An 860-nucleotide genomic window follows, 5' to 3' on the forward strand; every position below is an offset into this window, starting at 1 on the left:
GGTAAACATGTAACCAAACTTTATTTATACCGTTCACGTTTGCCATTTGCGATTTAGTGAAACCGTTAAATGCATTTAACCGTTAAGGGTGGAACAATAGTTGACCAATGCGATAACTAATTGAAATATCTCAACAACATTTTCTTCAGTATAAATATTTTACAAATCGTTAATATAAAAAGTAACAAATTGTCGTCGCGAGCGGACCCTATTGTATATCGCAACCTAAAAAATGATCACATCGGGGGACTTGTCAAGTCTGAAAAAGAATCGGATCGCGCGGCTATGTTCTAATTTTTTTAAAACGTTTGCATCGAGTTAAAACCATTCTTTCTAAAACACTACCTATGAAATCAAATTAATTGTCGAACAGATTTAATTTTTGCTATCGAGGTTTCCAATAATGCATGAGAAACACACAATCCGAAATGTTTTGGATTTGCCCCATGCTTTTCTAAGAAAAATAAATAACTGTTACATTTACCTACACGTCAGATCCCATGGCCCTACAGCCCATAGAGCATTTCATTAACTAGTGTGTTTTGTCACTAAAATACGTCACACGAGATACGTATTAAATTTCGAACTCGATTCAATGCATATAAAAATACGGAAGCTGGTTAGGTAATACAGTAAGGTGGTGCAAAAAAATATGATAAATGTTATATAAACGATTACAAACTGCATATCATGGCCGAAGTTAACGGCCATCGTTATATCGGGAGCGGGCCGTTGTTATGTCGGAAGCGGGCCGTTTATAGATGTCCAGCCCAGCTCTGTTTTGTTTTATTGCCTAAATGAAAATTTTGATCTTTTCATTATTATTATTTATATTCATAATAATATTATTTTTTACGATA

This window comes from Dreissena polymorpha, chromosome 11, assembly GCF_020536995.1.
Source record: "Dreissena polymorpha isolate Duluth1 chromosome 11, UMN_Dpol_1.0, whole genome shotgun sequence".
Taxonomy (NCBI): domain Eukaryota; kingdom Metazoa; phylum Mollusca; class Bivalvia; order Myida; family Dreissenidae; genus Dreissena; species Dreissena polymorpha.